This window comes from Talpa occidentalis, unplaced genomic scaffold (assembly GCF_014898055.3).
Source record: "Talpa occidentalis isolate TD23 unplaced genomic scaffold, MPIMG_talOcc4v2.1 talOcc4.2, whole genome shotgun sequence".
Taxonomy (NCBI): Eukaryota; Metazoa; Chordata; class Mammalia; order Eulipotyphla; family Talpidae; genus Talpa; species Talpa occidentalis.
Window position 1 is genome coordinate 38,455,340 of NW_023602073.1, and position 19,958 is coordinate 38,475,297.

Genomic DNA, 19,958 nt, shown 5'->3' on the forward strand with positions numbered 1-19,958 from the left:
TGCAGCCCTATGCTCCCCTCAGCAGTGAACTTCGGTCATACTGCATCCTGCTCTGACTCTGGTGAATTCTCTCACCGTCCGGCGCTTCTGACTGTACCCAGTGATGTATAAATAAATAAATAAATATATAAATAAATCTTTAAAAAAAAAAACAACCTATATGTCTATAAATAAATAAATAACACTCAAGGATACTCATAAGTCAGTCATTCCCTTCCATCCCCCAACATCCCAGTCAGCCAGTATCTGCTGAAAACCAATTAGCAATTTATCTTTTCTTTTCTAAAAAAATATATCTATGCTTCTGTCTGGACAATAATGCTTGTTTTCCCATCAGTAAAGGAGTTCAGTCACACAGTGGGGGGAAACATTTGCATATCATGAAACTGATAAAGGACTGTATCAAGAATTTACAAATAATGCTTAAAACTCAACGATCAGCAAGAAATAACCCAACTTTTATAAGGACAAAACAGTTTTATAAAAATAGCAAAAAAAAAATTGACTTCCGAGCCTCCCCTGGTGGCGCTGGTGGTTGAGTGCAGCACTGTGAAGCTGTCTACAGGCTCTGCAGCGCAGGTTCGATCTCAGCCGGCGGGCGAGAATCCCACATGGCGCAGCAGACCTCTCCTGTCTCACCTGCTGCTCCCCTCAGCAGTGTATTTCATCAGTCTGCCTGTTCTGCTCCCCACTCTGTCTCTGGTGAATCTCATCACCTCCCATGCATCTGGCCTGTACCCCAGTTCTTGTATGCATGAATAAATCGTTTTATGTATTATATTTTATTTATTATTATTTATAGACATAGCAACTTATGTAGACATAGAAAAATAAAAATATGAACAAATGCTCAATATCACAGTTAAGAAGAACAGTGACACCATCACCCTGCTGTCCAGGGTGTGCACAACAGGAGCCTCATCAGGTTCATTGTAAAAGATCCTTAGGGGCTGAGAGACACATCAGAGCCCTGGGTACTGTCATTGCCTGGGGGAGAACAAAACAGAACCTGGTCAGAGATGAGATCACAGGAGGGACTGATGTGGGTGACTCCCCCATGGAGTCCATTTACACTGTCCCCAGGGGCTTAGGGATCAAACCCTGATCCACACTTACCTGCAGCCTGAGTGTAGCTTCCTCCTTGTCCTCCTGTGGGAAGAAACATCTTGTGAGACCAGGGAGCAGTCAGGTCAGAAGACCTAAAGGAATCTTTTAATCCTGCACAACAGGGAAGTTTCCAGAATTGTGACTAAAGACCCAGGTCAGGACTGGGGAAAATGAAGACAGGAGGTGAGGGGGGACTGGACCAAATGCCCTCTGGGCAACACACATGTGTGTGTGTGTGGATGGTACTTCCCATTAACCAGGCAGGGCAAGTTCTCCCTGAGACGTGAAAGTCCCCAGTGGACAAGATACCCCACTCCCTTCCCTACCTGAGTGCTTCTTCTTCCACATCACAGCTGCAGCCATCGCAGCTCCAGTGAGCACAGCTCCAAGGAGAACCAGGCCAGCAATGATGCCCGCGGTAGGGATGGAGGACTGAGGAGGGGGCACTGGTAGGGAAGGGAAGATCATACCCTGAGCCCCAGACCTTATCCTGACCCTCTGAAGGGCTCCAGAAGGGCTCCTGATGGCCCTGAGAATAGCCTCTGTGCCCACATCCTCCTCCTTACCCCATCTCAGGACTTGGGGCTCCAGCAGCCCTTCATGCTGCACGTGGCACACGTATCTCTGCTCCTCTCCAGAAGGCACCACCACAGCCGCCCACTTCTGGAAGGTTCCATCTCCCCCAGGCCTGGTCTCCACCAGCTCCATCTCCTGGGTCAGGTCCTCCCCATCTCGCTGCCAGGTCAGGGTGATGTCCGCAGGGTAGAAGCCCAGGGCCCAGCACCTCAGAGTGACCTCATACTCAGAGGTGGGGTGGTGGGTCAGATGTGTCTTTGGGGGATCTGAGGTGATAAATCAGAAAACTCACTTTTTGTTTCCTCCATGGACACTGAGGAATCCTTATGAGACCATCCTCACAATGGACAAGACAACCGGTGTGGCAGGAATGACAGGGGTGAAGGATGTCCTCAGCAAACTCCATACAGGCTTTGTGGACTCCACCCCCACGACACTGGGAACTACAAATTCCATGATCACCAAAGGGAAGGTTGGGAGGACCCGAGAGTGGAGTTAAGCAACTAGGCTCTCCATTTGGGTATTTAACTGGTCATGTGGCCGGGAGTCTCTGGGTTGGCCACGAGGCGTGCTAGGTTTTCGCCACCTCTGTGGGTCACTGGAATTCCAGGTCCTCCGAACGAGTAGGACGCATTTATAAACTTATCTCCCTCTCTTTCTCCCTGAGTTATTCATTTTCCATTTCCCCTTCCCATGTAAATAAACCTTTTATCAACCTTTTGCATGTGTCTGCAGTTTAGCATTCATAAGTCCCCTTTAAGCACGCCGGTGAGGAACCACAGTTGTCCAGGAAATCCCATTTTATATCGGGGTTTGCCCTGTAACAGCTAGAAACATAAAATGTAAAAAACAGCTAATCTGGGGAATCTGTGCGATTCTCCTATTCCTTAGAAAGTTCTAGAATGAGGATGAACACCCAGGGTAGGATGAAGCAGAGGGAGTGGAACACAGACTTTTTATTCCTGACCTGGGTGGAAGGTGAATGACACAGAAAAGCAGGAATCACATAACTGAAAATGTTCTCAGACCAGAAACAAGACTGAGAGAGAAACTCGTGGTTCTCAAACAGGCCCCTGGTCAAAAGGACCCGGTGACGTGTGATGTCAGGGACTGTCTGTCTTTCTCAGGAGAGACGGGATCCCTTCCCTGTCCTTCAGGAGAAGCAGGAGTCTCTGGGAGTCTCTCTAGTGCAGAACATGAAACCCAGGGGAGCCCCCCTCTCGGGACTAGAGAGAGGACTCATTTCCCGCAGTGACTCCAGGCAGGGGGGGACCGGGAGGCCTCCAGGCCCCTCTTACCCGTGCGCTGCAGAGTCTCCTTCCCGTGCTCCAGGAATGTGCGCAGCCACCTCAAGAACTTGTCCTCCACATCATTCCTGAATCTCTCTGCCTCACCCAGGGCCTCCCACTTGCGCTGGGTGATCTGAGCGGCCGTGTCCGCCGCGGTCCAGGAGCGCAGGTCCCCGTTCAGGGCCAGGTAATCAGCGCCGTCGTAGGCGAACTGTCTGTACGCGCGGAGGAGGCGCCCGTCGGGGCCCACCTCGCAGCCAGACATCCTCTGGAAGGTGTGAGACCCTGTCCCCGCCCCGCGTCACCCCGTGGTCACCCCGCCCGCCCCCCTCCCGCCGGGAAAAAACTAAACAGAAGGAAACGGGGTGAAAGTCCCGCGGGCTGTTCCCGGGCAGGTTGCAGAGAAGCCTGGAGGGGGAGACCCTGAGCGACCCCCGTCCGTGGGGATGGGGGTGCTGACCCGGCCCGGACCCGCGCCAGCTCACCGGTCTCGCTCTGGTTGTAGAGGCCGCGCAGGGTGCCAGCTGCGCTCGGTACCACAGTGTGCGCTCCCTTACGATCCGCGTCTCCTCGTCCCACTCCTCCTGCCCCAGCTGCTCCGCCCAGGGCGCCCGCAGGTCCACGCTCTGGCCCGGAGAATCGCTGTCGAACCGCCCGAACAGCGTGTCGTCCACGTAGCCCACGGCGATGTACCGGGGCTCCCTGAGGCCGGGCCGGGACATCGCGGTGGAGAAAACCCTCAGGGAGTGGGGGCCTGGGGGCGGGAGGGGAGACCCGGGCTATTCTTCTCCCCTTCGGGGGCTCGAGTCCCAGGGGGCGCCCACGAGACAGAAAGTGGGTGAAAGACGAGTGAGAGTGAAAAGCGGCTGCGGGACGAAAATGGCCGGGACTCGGGGGCCAGAGGAGGCTGGGGTCTCGGGGGACGGAAAGGGGCCAGGACGGGGCGGGGCCGAGGTGGGGGGACAACTAGGGCGGCGGCGAGGTCGCGCCTTTCCCACGCCCGCCCGCGCCCTCGCTCCCGCCTCTGGGAGCGCCCTGTCCCCTCCCGACGCGCACTCACCCGCCCGGGTCTCCCTCGGGGCCGCGGCCACCGCGAGCAGGAGCAGGAGGGCTGCGCCCCCCATCCCCCAGGACGCGCCCCCACCCGGGCTGGGGAGACGGAGTCCCGGCGGGCGGGCGAGGGCTTTGGAACGGGAGCCGCGGGGCTGCTGATTGGCTGCTCTGGAGACCTCCAGGCAATGGGGAGTGAGCCCTGGGGTGAGTCACCAGTATCCAGGAAGGAGGACCCGACGCAGGTTGTGAGAAGTGAAACTGGGGAGATGAGGAAGCCCCGACAGTCACCTTCCAGCCCCAGACAGCGCCCTGGGGACTGAGACCTTGAGAGCCACACCCCGAGACCCTCCTCTCCTGCACCAAGACCTTTGTCACACTGTTGCCTCCCTGAATCCAGGCCCAGGAATTGGGTCAGCGATTCTCAAACATTTTTCTTTCAGGATGTCTCTACAGTCTCACAAATTATTACGGATCCCATGTATAATTTTTATGTGGGCTATAGCTTTAAATATTTACTTTACTAGGATAAAACCTTTCAAAAAGATGTTATTACTTCTTTACTTTAGAATATTAATAACCAATGTATGCTAACAAAGCATTTTTAAGAAAATAACTTTCTGTAAATGTAATGATAATTGCACAATTGTATGAATTTTTAAAAAAATTACCTGTTGTTTCACTACATGTTAAATAGAGATATAATGTTAATTACACTGGGATCAAGTTATCAAAAACCGTATGCTTTACTTTTTACCACAGATCCCAAAAGAAAAATTAGTCCATACTGTAAGTTGTCAAGTTTACAGTGATAGGACCCAGTTTTCCATTATTTTGGTTTTCTCTGGGAGTTTACATTTTATTAAGGCAACAAGTGTCATTAGTTGATTTTTAAAAGGGACAGATGCACGTTCATTTTCAGGAAAGTGTCTGCCAATTCAACTAGTCTAAGTAACCATGGTTTTAGCCATTCCTTCCTTCAATTAAAAATGATACTGCCTAAAAGAAGAGGTGAATTCACTTCATACATTTTTCCCCCTGGGACATAGCACTTTGGACTGTAGCAGACATGCCTTATGTGCACTTCCTTGTCATCGTTTCAGACCTTTAAAAATATGTGGATTTCAGGATGATAAATAGAAAATATGCTTTCATGATTTAACCAGGACATTATGAAGTGAAACTGGTCTGGGTTTTCCTTTTTTCTGCAAGAAAGTGGTGGTAAAAAGAACTACTACTGCAGTTGGTACTATGATTTCCACTCTTACTAAGTTTTAACTTAGCAAATGTCAAAATACTGAAAGGCAAATAGTATCTAAGTGATGTTATAAAAATAGTTTTGACCTCCTGGATTCCGTGAAAGGTTCTGGGTGACCTCAACGCTTCCACAGACCGACTATGGAAATGCTTTTCTCAGTGAACCAGGGATAGTCTCTGCCTTTGTCACTTATCGAGTGTCCTCTGCCTTTGTCTCTGATTGAGCTCTCAGAATCCATCTCCTTTTTGGATTTCCAATTTCCAAAGTTTTTCTTAGAGTTTTGTCCCTGGAATCTCTGGATGAGCACTCATTCCTCAGAGATGATGAGAGAGTGGTCAGTCTGAGAAGGGAGGTGGAGAGACAGGTGCTTCCCTTTGGAACTGGGACAGTTAGTGTCTGGAGGCACCAGACCCACTTAATATACATTTCCATCCAATGACCTTGCCTAATCTTTAAGAGAGATAATATTAGCCCCTTGATTTTATATGTGTTTAATGCATGTGACTTGATGCTCCCAAAGCATGAAGAGCTGTGCTGTCCAATAGAATGTTCAGGAAGAAAGAAATGTTCTATATATGCACTGACAAATATGGTGCCTTTAACTGTTGAACACTTGAAATGTGGCTCATGAACTGAGATGTTGCATATTTTACTATATATAATTTAAAATTAAAATGCCATATGTGGCTAGTAGCTACCATATTGACGGTACATATCTAGAATGTTCTTAACTTTCAGTATCTGCCCCCCAATACTTTGTTGTATAATAAAATATAATGTACAATAAAATTACCTTCATGTGGAAATCATGGATTTTTCTACATGGGTTTTAGGTATAGCCTTAAAATATGGCATGTCCAAATAGTTTAATTAACATGTATTTTAACAACAGATGGAGAGGTGCAATCCCAAATCTGAATACAAACTCTGTCAAATCCATGGCTGATGACTAAACTGTGCTGAGGTGTGGGACGCTGAAGAGAAACTGTCAGAAAACCAGAAAGAACTTAGAGGGCATTCTACCCTTGAGTGACAGACTCATCCTGGTGCAATCTGTAAGTCTGCACCTATGACTGATGACTTCCCTAATCCACACAAGCTCAGAGAACCACAAGAAAAATCTTACTGACTTGAGGAATCAAACATCAGATATGGTGGCGGCATTTGGGTATTTGGGTACACCAGGAACAAGGTAACCAACAAGTGAGTGAATGCCAACATCTGAGTAGACACTGTCCAAAACCTTGGTTGACCATTGAATCACATGGAGACAAGTTAAACCCTTCAAGACCCAGGATGAAAATGCAGCAAGTGGAGACTGAAGCAACAGAGCAGGGGCCCAGCTGTGCACACTGCAGGGACCGATTTTGCCTGGTTCTGGCAAATGTCCAAGTTCAGTGGGGAAGAAAAGGAATTCCCGGAAAAATAAAATAGATTCCAGATGTGCTAAATCTTATATCTTTCATGTATTTAGAATTAAACCTGCTTTCTCCACGGTGCTTGTTTGAATAAAGCCTGACAACTCTCTACAAGGTATCGGCATAATTTTCATTCTTTGACAAAAGGATATAAATATTTAGTGGCCAGATGATGGACAAAAGAAGTGTTTCAAATGTCCACAAGTTTTTTTATACACTCAAGAGGTCAAGACCAGTGCCCCTCCTGTGAGTCCCTGGACTTGCTGGCTCCCTGCTCATGGAGGAGGCTGGGGCACCTGTGCCACTTCACAGTGAGGCTCAAAAGGCGTCGCAATCTCCTGCTTGAGTCTTCCTGCTCCTCTCTGGGGGAAGACATTTGCTGCGCTGGGTGGGCACTCAGATAAGGAGACACTCACATGGTGAGGAACTGAAGCTTTTTTCCAGTAGCCACGTGCATGAGCCTTTATGTAGATCCTTCCATGTCCACCAAGCCTTTTCTTTGGTGTGACATTGGGATTGCAGCCTTGTGAGACCCCGAGCTGGAACCACCACTGGGGTACAGGCCAAAGGTGTGTAGGGTGAGAGGATTCACCAGAGACAGAGTGGGGAACAGAACAGGCAGATTGACTGAAATACACTGCTGAGGGGAGCAGCAGTCAAGTCAGGAGAGGTCTGCTGCGCCATGTGGGTAGCTCCCTGGCCGGGGATCAAACTTGTGCTACAGAGGCTGTGGAGAGCTTCATAGGTTGTGTCTTATTCCCTTGTGCCACCAGGGAGGCCCATAAATAAATAAATCTTAAACAACAACAAAAGAAGTCTTGGAGAAAGAAGTTATGAGTGTGGAAGTGCTGGGCTTGGGTCCTAAATCTGTGTCATGCTCAATATGGGAATGTTTCCACTCTAGCCTGTAAAATGGGACTAATAGAGTCTTGGTTGTCTGCCTCACATAGGTGATAAAAGGATTAAGCTTAAATTTACAGTACTGTGTAAGTGCAGTACTGATGAAGTTTCAATATAAAGACACATTGAAGGTAAATTGATAGGGAAAAGATAAGCTATGAAGATAGACATCATAAGGATATTGGAGTGCTTCTATTAAAAACAGCCATAAAAGATTTCAAAATAGAATTTATTGGCAGATATGGAGCACTCCTTCATGATGATAAAACCAAATAGAGTGAGAAATTCAGAGTGCAGATAGAAAGGAGACACGGTTGCCTGGCTGGGGTATGGAGAGAGGATCAAATACAAAGGTGCAGCTATTGACAAGAGCTAAGACATGGAAACAACCTGAATGCCCAAAACCAGATGTCTGGATCAAGAATGTGTGCTATATATACACGAGGGAATACTACTTGGCAATCAAAAAAGATAAAGATGCCATTTGCAGTAACATAGATGGAGCTGGAAGGGATTATGCTCAGTGAAAAATAAGTCAGAAGGAAAAGGAAAAAAATTGGATGGTTTCACTTAGAGGAGGAACATAGGGAAACCACACAAGGAATGGGGGAAAAAGATAAAACTAGCAGCAAACTATACATTGGAGACATTCATCTGGGGATAGAGAGGGAAAGGGATCCAAATGGGAGGGAAGAGCAGCAGAGTCTGTGGTGATGTTCCCGGGTGTCCTGGTGGAGGCACTTTCATGGGGACAACACCTGAGAGGGGAAATCAAACACTGTACAAAAATGAAGACCAATGTAAAATATATAAATAAATAAATTTCAAAAAACAATATAAAGGAGCAGGAGACATTTTAGGATGAGGGGGCTGTGCTGTCTGTGCTCTATGGAAGTTCCAGGATTCTATTTATTTAGAATTTTTATTTATCTGTCTATTTATTCTATTATTTATATTTACCTAACTGCCCATCTATAACTGGTAAATTTTATTTCATGTAAAGATCTTAAGAAATAAAAGCGGGGAGAAAGAAGACAAAATAAATACACTAGAGTTAATTAAAAACAGAGAATTCATTGCTAGCAGTCCTGTACCAAGGAATGTTAAAGGATTTCTTCCAGGCCTCGGAAAGTGACAGTAGATGATAACTCACACATTAGAGCAATAACTAGCAACAGAGACACGCAGAATACTCTTTTTTTGAGGCTTGTCTTAACTTATTGAACAGATATGACTGCTTACATTTTTTGCTTTATACTTTTATTTGGCTTCTGTTTATTTTGGTTTATATATATATTACATTAATATATATATAAATTTCTTATATGTTATGGAATGTAGTTCAATTAAGTAGATATTGAAAAATGAAAGATAGATTTAAGTATTTACAACAATAAAAAGTACTGAAATAAATATATCTAAAGCACATGAAGAATTAGTTTCACAGAAAAATATTTCCTTGAATCAAAGAAAGGTAGAAAAGGATGAAATGGAATGAAAAAGATGCGAGACAATGGAAAAATAAATATCCAAACGATAGACTCAAATCTTACCATATCAAATACCGGATGGTCTCACTCATAGCAGGAATTTAGAAAATCTAAATAAGGAAGCAGGAAAAAGACTAATTATAATAAAGTAAAAATCAAAATCAACAAGCAACTATAAACCAGAGACACACGGGGGGACGGGGGGGCCGCGGAGAGATTAGGGTCCAAACAAGGGGGGATGGGAATTGTATGGGGAATATAACCAAGATGAAAATGCATACATTGTGCAACAATGAAAAATGATGTAAAATATATATAAAATAAAATAATAATAACAAATAAATAAATAAATTAGGCACTACGGGCACTCTGAGAGGAGGCCCCCGGGCGCTCAGCTTAGTGACCTGAGAGGTTTGGGTCTGGGCTGAGTCCAGACCCGGCCAGGAGGGCGCACGATGCGGTTGGGCTCAGGGACCTTCGCTGCCGGCCTCAGCCTCCTAGTGATCCAGGTGCCCTTCCTTGGGGCTTCTTCCCGCCCACCCCAACCCCGCTCCCAGCACCGAGCACCACCAAGCAGAGCCCCCGGTGCCCGAACCCGCGGCCCGAGCAGCTTCCAATGGACCAAGCTCCCACCACCCGTCTTCACTAAAGTTGTTATTATACTGAAAAACAAAATTAACTAAAATCGCAATCAAACACCTGCGATTCTCAGATTGGACAATATCAAGGAGATTTGTATTCTCTGTGTGCTAGAAAGACTTTCTGTACAAATAAATACAGGTTAAAAGTGAAAGGGTGAAAGGATATGCCAAGGAAATAGAAAGCAGAACCACAAACCTTTACTGTCATTGCAGGAGGCGGCAGGAGCGAGGCCTGAGGGACCCAGACAGCAGGTCCCTGCCTCTCTGTCCAGGAGGGAGGGGGAGAGCAGAGTGTGGGGGGCACAGTGGATCTGGGGAAGGACTCTGGGTGCTGGGGGGGGGGTGGTGTGGTCACTACCTCTGAAGAGATTGGAGCCTGTTCCCTACATGAATTGTAAATCACCGTGACTGCAATTTGAAAAACAGCCCTCAGCAAAGGGACAGGGAGTGGAAGAGAAAATTTCCTGCTTTGGTAATTTCACATCGAAGAGATGTGAAATTATTCCCCTAAATCACACACAGTACTGTAAATCAGTGTTGCTTCAATTTAAAAAAAAAATTAAAATAGGCCTCAGGAAAGGAACAGGGAGCTGAAGGGAAAAGCATCTGCTTTGCAGTCTCCAGGGTGTGGTCATCAAGGGGCTGCAGAGAGAGGCTGTGGGGAGAGAAGATGGCGCCTCAGACACGGGGCAGCTCCAGAGCCTCCTCTCCTCTCCCCCACTCCCCCCACCCCAGCCTGGTGCCAGGGCTGCTCACAGGGCATCTCACCCCCTCCCCCAGGGATGCTCAGCCCCAGCTCACCCTCTCAGCCTGAGTCACACACACCCAGCCTCTCCCCTGGCTGCCAGACTAGGACAGCGCCGCAGCGCCCCCGTGTGGCCACGGGGCTGAGGACAGAGGGCGAGAACACTTGATCTCCCAGGTTCAACTGGAGCTCCCACAAGGACAGGGCTGTGCACACAAGTGGGAGCCCCATACAGCTTCAGGTTGTGTCTGACCTGTTTCCTCAAACGCACGTTGACATGCTGGTCCCTCTCCACTAATAACCATAGACTTTGTTTCAGGGAGGAGCAGGTCTCCAGGCCATGACAGCTGGGCACCACAAATACACACCAGGTCTCCTCAGTCTCATGGGATGAGACCTTGACCCAGGGTCACTGTTTCTCCAGGGTGGAAGTCTCCTTTCCCAGGGTATCAACTCGAAACTCTTCATCCCTAAGATGTGCTTTTCTGCTCTTTGGATAATACCAGTAGAGTGGAATTGCTGGATTATATGGTATATTATTTTTATTGCTTTGAGAAACCTCAGCATTTTTTTTCAGACTTCCCACACACATTTCCCCTGATGTTAACATCTTATATCACTACCTTACCGCACAGCTAATGAGGCAATGTTGATATGTTATTCATAAACTCCATGCTTCATTTGTGTGTCATTACTTTTTCTTCTTTCTGTCCCAGGATCCCATCCTGATACCACGGTAAGTAAAACCCAGCATGTTTCCTACGACTGCTCTGGCTGAGTCTGTTTTGCAACCAGCCCAGGCCGGGCAGGTTCATTGTTGGTTCTCCCAGACCAAAAGATAATTTTGGAGCCTTTGGTAGATGTATACAGGCCTTTATGCTGCATCAGGGACAGGCCAGCTTCTCTCCCAGTGTTTCTCTGTGTCCCGTCTCTGGAGTCTGTCTCATGTCGTCTCACCCCAGAGGGGTCACTCATAGCTGTTGGCTTGCCTCAGCGTGACTCTGCCTTTTATCCCTGGCCTCTCGGCACAGCTGCCCACACTTCCACAGCTGCACCTGCTCCCTGAGCCAGGTGACCATGAACATGGGCACACCCTGGGACCCCTGGACATCCAGGAGATCCGGTGGTGCAGACAAGGCGTTCTGCTAGGTGGGCACCCAGGCGGGAGTCACAGAGGCCTGACTATCTGAAAAGGGACTTTTACCTTCTTGGTCCTCCCCCATAGGGCAAACTTTTTCAGTTTCTATTAAGACAACTTTTACATCCTAAGGTACAAATGTTTCTATAAAAATCTTGAAACACCCCCCGGAGCCTTTCCCCTGGTGTCTGCTATGACCCTGCCAGTAGACACAGGCAGAAGTTGAGTTTCCTATTATGTCAGGGATGTATGCACAGGTTTGCCTCAAATCCCAGGTCTTGCTCATTGATTACACCTTTGGTATAGTAAATGTGTCTCATGGCAGTTTCCAAAAGGGAGTTTAAGCAAGTAAATATCAGGCCCTGAGTTACTACTGGATCAAGGGCTATGACTCTGAAAATCACTTTTGTTGTCTGGTAAATGAGCATCATTGGAAATTTAGGTCCAAGGACCCGGTCTGTGGCTTGTGTTGAGTCTCTACTCTTCAGGTGTGTACAGGGTCTCTTTTGTCAGATGAGGAGTGTGGCTACTATAAGCTGCTACACGCTTAGAATGGGTGCCGTTTGTAGAAAGACAGGGTCAGGGTCGCCAGTAGGGTCCCACAAAGTCCAGGACCTCTTGCCTTGTGTTTGGTGGGAGACAGATAGGCCCATACATTGTGTTCTGGTCACTCTGGTAAGGGAGTGATTCAGTCCAGTAGACCCCTGTGAGCGAGGAGACTGTTCATCACTCACAGCTAGAGCTCAAGGTTAAGAGGAGGGACGCCTCCTGTAGATAGAGGTTGGTGCTGGACACTGCCTTCCTGTTGTGGATGGGAGCTTCCTCTTCTGTCTTGAAAAAGGGTGCACCTCTCTCCTGTATCATAGAGTTGAGACCAATTTTCAGGTGCAGTCTTCTTGGATCACACCTGTTGCTTCTCTTACTTGGTAAGTCACTTAGACTTGAGTCTCGACATCGCCAGTCAAGAGGCCGTGGTGCATGGTCCTGGTCTGACGGGAGGGCCTCTGACTTAGCTGCAGGGATGCCTCTGCTTCGTATCTGCGTCGTTCTTGTGGGTGTTACAGAGCTACCCTGATATAAAACAGGTTGCCTGACTGTGGGTCCTCACCCACGCGCTTAAAAGGACTTATCAGTACTCTACTGCAGGCACACACAAAAGGTTAATAAAAGGTTTATTTACAAAGGAAGGGAAAATGAGGAAATGTACAACTCAGGGAGAAAAGAGGGAAATAAAGTCTTAAATGCGTTCTACCCGTTCCACCAACCAGGAATTCCAATGGCACACGGAGAGCTGGTGGAAAGCCAAGAGCCAGGAGGCCAAGAGAGAGACCCAAAGCCACGTGTCTGGTTTTATACCAAACCTGGCAGCTTAATGCCACCCTCAGGTCCCAGCAACCCTCCCTTTGGTGATAATGGGATTTGTCATTTCCAGTGTCTTCATGGCTGTGGTCTGGAGTGGGGGTGGAGTCCACAAAGCCTGTATGGAATTAGCTCAGGACATCCTTTCTCCCTAACAATTCCCCCCTTTCACTTTTTGCCACCATTTCCATGGTGATGAAGATCAAATATATAGATGCTGAGAAACAGTCTCAGATGAAAATATTTCAGGGTTCCAGTGTGAAAGAAAACCAGTCTCTACAGGTATTGTCCATTGTGGAAAGCAAAAATCCTCCCTTCCTGAAAAACAGTTCATCAGTCCAAGCTAAAAAACAAAAAACCTGGAGGCATTAGCCAAAACAAAACAGCAAATATGTCAAAATCATGGGAAAAAAAATCTTAAAGTTGGTTCAACTTATGTAAAAAACAAATTCTCTCAAACTTGATCCCAAATTGTTTCAACAGCATAGTAAAAGTGTGCAAACTAAATCTACATTTAAACCATATTACCCATTTTTGCACAAAATCACAAGGCAGAATAAAGAAACAGCAATTTTAGCTGGCTTTGTTGGAATAGTCCATGTAGGATCAGATTGAACTCTTGACATCCGGTCCATGTAGGCTTCAGGAACAAAGTTGGTCTCATCAGACTCCAACTGGGTTTCCTCTTCTTGAGGGTACCAGGGCTTTTTGTTTGCCGGGTTGTCCAGTCCTGCCAATGGAGGCAAGCTTCCTCACCTTCTTTGGAGGTCTCTGGAACCCTACGAACAATGTGACGGGTTTTCCTCTTCTTGGTTCTGCTCTGTTTCAGTTTCCTGGAAGAACTCCACTCAAAGCCACACAATGAAACTTATGTCCAATTAAGCACATAAAATCCCTATGGAAGTTATGTAAAAACAGACTGTGAGATAAGTAGTAAAAGATTACTACCACTCTTTTTTTTTTTCTTTTTTAAAAAAATTATTTATTTATTTATACAAGCACTGGGTACAGTCAGAAGCACTGGAGGGTGAGAGAATTCACCAGAGCCAGAGCAGGGAACAGAACAGGCAGACTGACAAAACACACTACTGAGGGGAGCAGCGGGTGGCAGGAGAGGTCTGATGCCATGTGGGACCCTCGCCTGGTGGCCGGGGATCAAACCGATGCTGCAGAGGCTGCGGGCAGCCTCGCAACCCAGCGCTCAACCGCTGCACCACCGGGGAGGCCCTACTACCACTATTTTTTATGCTGTGTTGGTATCAAGGGGAGAGAAAATGCAAACACAAGTTAGCTTTGCTGGAAAAAAAAATGCAACCTTGCTGCAGATCCTGGTCACCAAAACAAGAAACTTTGTGGATTCAGAACAAGATGCAAAAAAAAAAAAAAAAATTACCAGTATTATGTCAAAGAAAACTTAGTAAATGTCAGGTGTATTTCCAGGTCTATTCAGTCCTTAGTAGGAAAGTTTTACTCTCAACAGTTCCATCAATAGGAATCTGTTGAGCCCTTTTCTCCCTGTATTTCCAGAAACAATTTCTGTAGATATTAAGCAATTGAAGTATACAATATTACAAGGCGACAATCTCCATTGACAATTTACATACATATCAGGTCAAGGTGTTACCTGTTTTCCCAAGTGACAATGCTTCCCTACTAGTTTCTCTACTAGGTAAGCCAAATAGAACAAATTCATCTAATGCCTTTCCCAGGAGCAAAGGGAGAAACTCTGTGGAGTGTCTCAGGAGCTCTGCTGAGGTTCCACAAAATTTCCTTGCATCAGCTAAATGACAGGCTGCCAAATTTTTACTTGAATTAGATTTCTGGGAAGATTTGCCATAAATATCAGAAGAACAGCAGAAACAACAATATTCAATCTCTATGAAGGCACTGGCTTAGTTCAGTAGTACAATGTTGACAATCAAACAAAAACCTTTAGTTTTTCCTCATAACTGGAGACTCTTTTTGTTCTGTTGTCTATAGGCACCATGTATACCAACTTGTCAACCACTGGAGGCCAAGACAAGGACACAAGGAAAGGACATACAGACGTACAACATATAGACACAAAGAGAGCCTTAGTTACCATTTAACACGCATGGGATATCTCATACAACTGCAGTTTCACTCATAGGCCAAAGTAAAAAAAACAAGCAGAGGAAAAAAAAAAAAACTCTTGAAGTTAAAAAAGTAAAATGTTAAAAGGCAATACCAAAATCAAGATTGAAAGTCTTTCTGTGTAAAAAAAAAAAAAAAATACTGCCAGCATATGCGTGATCCTAGATATTATTTCACATCTCCTAAATTTTGAAAGGAAGAAGATTGGTTAGAGCATGTTAGTCTTCTCAGGGTTTCTTCAGAAAAAGTGAGTCCTTGGGTATCCTGCAACAATAACTGGAGAAGAAGTCAGTAACATTCAAGTTTTTGTCTGTTTCTTAAACAAATATCTCAAGTCCTCAATGGGTTCACAAGACCAATGGGACTTCGTCTCTGGGTCAGTTCCTCCTGGGGCTTTCTTAACTCTGGAATGATGTACCCAGGGTTTTATGCCTGAAAGTTTCAGAGAAGTATGTGTGCTCAGCAAAACATCATAGGGACCAGTCCATTTTTCTGGCATCTGGTTTTGGGCATCCCCATTCTGTCAAGTCTTCAGTAAGACCTGATCTCCAGGTCGGAAGGGATGCAATGGTTGATCTGGAGGCATAGAGATCCTCGAGGTCGCAAAGTTTTGAATTACTGCCAGAACCTCGTGGATATGTTTCACATATTGTGTGATCCGGCAATCTTGTGTTATTTCCAGACTGGCTTTCACAACTGAAGTCTGGAAGTGTCTTCCGAACACAATTTCAAAGGGGCTTAATTGTAGCACACTTCTAGGTGCTACTCTTATCCAAAGGAGGGCAAGGAATAGTACCTGGTCCAATGAAGTTGTGTTTCTTGGCACAGTTTTGCCAAGGTTTTCTTTAAGGTGTGGTTCATTTTCTCCATTTGTCCAAAAGACTGCGGTCTCCATGCAGCATGCAATTTCCAGTTGATCTGTAATGCACTGCTTACTGCATGAGTAACATCAGAGATGAATGCCGGCCCATTATCATTCTGGATGGACTCCGGCTACCCAAAGCAACGGATTATGTCCTTCAGCAGCTGTTTTGCAACCTCAGAAGCTTTTTCCATCTTTGTGGGAAATGCTTCCACCCATCCTGAGAACGTGTCCACAAAAACCAGTACGTATTTGAAATTGCCTGTTGTTCTCGGCATTTGTGTAAGGTCTACCTGCCAGTCCTCAAAAGGGCACTTTCCCTGATATTGAACCCCAATGTCTTTAGGGTGGGAGTCAGTCTTGGGGTTATTCCTGGCACACAATTGACAACCTCGGGTGATCCATTGTCCTATTTTATGTAAATAGGGGCCCTTCAAATATGGGCACACTGTTTCTAATAAGACATCTCTCCCATAGTGAGATCCTTCATGCAGATGTTTTAGCATTGGATATACCAGGGCCTCCGGGAGGAGTATCATCCCATGGGAGTTTACTCTCCAAGTGGAGCTGGGGTCAAACTCAATAAATCCCTATGCACGAGCTCTCTTCTCATCCCACTCAGTGTATTCAGGAGCATACTGAGTCAGGTCCACAAGAGGGATGAATGCACCCTGGAGAGTAGAAGGGGCAGTGGCCTTAACCAGCTGATCAGCTGCCCTGTTGCCCTTTGCCATGTCAGACCCACCCTTTTGGTGGCCAGGACAATGCATCATGGCAACAGCTGATGGTAAATCTACTACTGCCTTTGGCAAGACCAAGATTTCTTTTTTTTTTTTAAATTAATATTTTATTTTCTATAATTCTCACATCATTTTTCATTTTTGCACAATGTATGCATTATCATTTTGGTTATATTCCCCATACATTGCACTCCCCCTCTTATTTTGACCCTAGCCCTTCCTCTCCTCTTCCCTCCCCCATCCCCGGTAGTGTGTCTCTGGTTTATAGCTGCTTTTTGATTTTGATTTTTACTTTGTATTGATTAGTCTTTTCCCTGGTCCCTTATTTAGGTTTTCTAAATTCCTGCTATGAGTGAGAACGTCTAGTATTTTTCTTTTTCTTTCTGACTTATTTCGCTGAGTTATTTCGCTTATGATCCCTTCTAGCTCCATCCATGTTGCTGCAAACTGTATGTGTTTATCTTTCTTGATTGCTGAGAAATATTACACTGTGTATATGTACCACATCTTCTTGATCCAGTCATCTACTTTTGGGCATTTGGGCTGTTTCCATAGCTTAGCTATTGTAAATAGTGCTGCTATAAACATAGGGATGAAGGTGCCCTTTGGAATTAATGTTTCTGTGTCCTTTGGGTAAATACCTAGGAGTGGAATTGCTGGATCATATGGAAGCTCTATCTTTAGTAGGTCAAGAAATCTCCACAATGGTTGGACCAGTTTGCACTCCCACCAACAGTGCAGGAGAGTTCCATTTTCTCCACAACCTTGCCAACATTTGTTGTTGCTAGTTTTTTTTAATATGTGCCATTCTCACTGGTGTAAGAGGGTATCTCATTGTAGTTTTGATTTGCATTTCCCTGATTACAAGTGATGTTGAACATTTTTTCATATTCCTGTTGGCCATTTGCGTTTCCTCTTTGGAGAAGTTTCTTTTTAGCTCTTCTGCCCATTTTTTGACTGGATTATTTTCTTTGTTTTTGTTGAGTCTCATCAGCTCTATGTAGATTTTTGTGATCAGTTCTCTATCAGTAGTGTTGTGTGCAAAAATTTTCTCCCAGTCGGTGGGGTTTCTCTTTGTTTTGGTTATTGTCTTTACACGCAAAAGAATGAAGCTTGACTATTACCTCACACCATGTACAAAAACCAACTCAAAATCGATTAAAGAACTAGATATAAGACCTGAAACCATAAAATACATAGAAGAAAATACAGGCGAAACACTACATGACATGCACCTCAAAGACATCTTTACAGACACATCACCCAAAGCAGTGATAGTGAAGGCAAAGATAAACAGCTGGGACTACATCAAATTAAAGAGCTTCTGCACAGCAAAAGAGACAATAACCAAAACAAAGGCCAAGATTTCTAATGGGTGTTTGATGTCCTTGTTACTGGCGGTAAGGAGTCCTTGCTCCTTCGAAATGGACCCGTGCATGTGGAGAATCATGAAAGAGTGCTTGGAATAAGTAAATATATTGACTTTTTTACCTTTTGAGAGTTCCAATGCATGGGTCAGGGCTATTAATTCGGCTTTCTGCGCTGATGTACCTGCCGGAAGAGCCTTGGCCTCCACGGTGTTCTGGAGCATCCCCCTGCATATCCTGCGCATTGACAGCCTTGGTCCATGAAGCTGCTGCCATTTGTAAATAGCTCCCACTCTGGATCTGGCAGAGGCTGATTAGTCAGATATGGTCGGCTGGCATACACTGTGTCGATGGTTTCTAAACAGCTATGGATTAAAGTGTCATCCTCAGGTCCGTCTGCATTGCTTGGAAGCAGTGTGGCGGGATTCAGAGAATTAGAAACCTGCAGCATCACATTAGGATTGTCCAACAGAGCTGCTTGATATTTTCCCATTCGCCCGGCAGTCAACCAAAGTCCACCCTTCTGCTCCAGCAATGTTAAGACCTGATGTGGCACACACACAGTGATGGGCTGACCCAATGTAAACTTCTCTGTCTCGTGTAAGAGGTCACAAGCAGCAGCCACAGCACGCAAACATGGAGGCCTTCCCTTAATGGTGTGGTCCAATTGTTTGGACAGATATGGAACAGGCTACATTTCTGGCCCCAACAATTGGATTAGCAATCCTAAGCCAACCCCCTGTCTCTCATGTACATAAAGTCTGAATGGCTTCCTAAGATCTGGAAGCCCTAATGCTGGTGTTGAGATCAACTTTACTTTTATTTCATCAAAGACCTTTTGACATTCAGGAGTCCAGGACAAAGGTTCAGGCCTTTGAGAGCATCATATAAGGGTTTTGCTAGTCATCCAAAATTAGGACTCCAAATCCTGCAAAACCCAGCCATACCCAAAAATCTGTACAACTGCTGGTTGCTGGGGACTTTAAGGGCTGAAATTACCTGTTTTCTTTCTGTCATCAGGCTCCGTCTGCCTTTCTTAATTTCAAACCCCAAATATGTCACCATTTGTTTACATATCTGTGCCTTATTAGGTGACACCTTGTAGCCACATTTTGCCAGGTGGTTCAGTACTACTATGGTATTTTCCAGACAAGATTTGTAGTCTGGACTTGCAATCAATAAATCATCTACATATTGTAATAAGATGCCCTGGTTTAATTGAACTTTGGATCCCTGGCCAGTATTTCCCCAAAAATAGTTGGGGAGTTCTTAAAACCCAGTGGAAGCACAGTCCAGCAATACTGGAGAGTGCTCTTGGACTTATGGTCTTGCCACTCGAAGGCAAAAAGCAGTCGATCCTGGACATCTATTGGGATACAGAAAAAGGTATCTTTAAGGTCTAATACTGAAAACCATCCGAAGTCACCAGGAATGGCAGTTAATAAGGTGTAGGGATTAGGCACGGTGGGATGTAAATTCCGAACAATGTCATTAATGGCCCTTAAATCTTGGATAAAACGGTTCTCACCTGTATGGGATTTCTTCACTAGCAGAATCAGAGTGTTGTGCAGTGAGCGGCAGGGCTGAATGAGTCCAGATTGCAGGAACCTTTTCAATACTGGCTCAATTCCCCTCAAGGCTTTCTCCTTTAATGGGTATTGCTTCATCCTCGGGGTTCTGCTCCCCTCTATCACTTCTATCTTTACAGGCTCTGCATTTATCGCACGTCCTGGAGTTCCATCAGCCCACACCCATTTACTTACTTGTTCAACAATTTCTGAAGGTAAAAGTTCACCTTTCTGTGAAACAGCTTGAGTAAGTAACATCTGGAAGCACAGAACATGCTCTTGAGGTATCTGTAGGTGAAGTCTCTGATATTTGGATGAGAATATAATTCGAGCGT

At 45.7% G+C, this 19,958-nt stretch overlaps 1 pseudogene; it reads right to left on the reverse strand.

The window, feature by feature from the left end:
• Positions 1 to 671: 671 nt before the first annotated feature.
• Positions 672 to 4,107, reverse strand: LOC119252052 (patr class I histocompatibility antigen, A-126 alpha chain-like; annotated as a pseudogene).
• Between the last annotated feature and the right edge of the window lie 15,851 nt (positions 4,108 to 19,958).